General features: G+C 38.2%; 1 protein-coding gene across 1 annotated transcript in view; it reads left to right on the forward strand.

Annotated features, from left to right (window-relative positions):
• LOC107667968 (pre-mRNA-splicing factor syf2) overlaps nt 1-212 on the forward strand; it is a 13,795-nt gene that overhangs the window by 7,802 nt on the left and 5,781 nt on the right. The window lies entirely within an intron of this gene.

A 212-nucleotide genomic window follows, 5' to 3' on the forward strand; every position in this document is an offset into this window, starting at 1 on the left:
GTTGTTGCATTCAAGCAATTGACGCCGAACTGCCGCTAATTCGAAAGTGAAAGTAAAATGCGCACGGCGCTTTTATGCTATTTAAAAGTGAAGGAAAGCGAGGAAAAGGGGAAATTCAAACGAACTAAAAATGAACAATTGCTTTACGCCAAATTGCCGCTATTTGAAAGTGAAAGTAAAATGTGCACGCAGCTTTTACAAGCTATTTAAAA

The sequence above is a fragment of the Sinocyclocheilus anshuiensis genome, unplaced genomic scaffold, assembly GCF_001515605.1.
Source record: "Sinocyclocheilus anshuiensis isolate Anshui unplaced genomic scaffold, SAMN03320099.WGS_v1.1 scaffold2229, whole genome shotgun sequence".
Lineage (NCBI taxonomy): Eukaryota > Metazoa > Chordata > Actinopteri > Cypriniformes > Cyprinidae > Sinocyclocheilus > Sinocyclocheilus anshuiensis.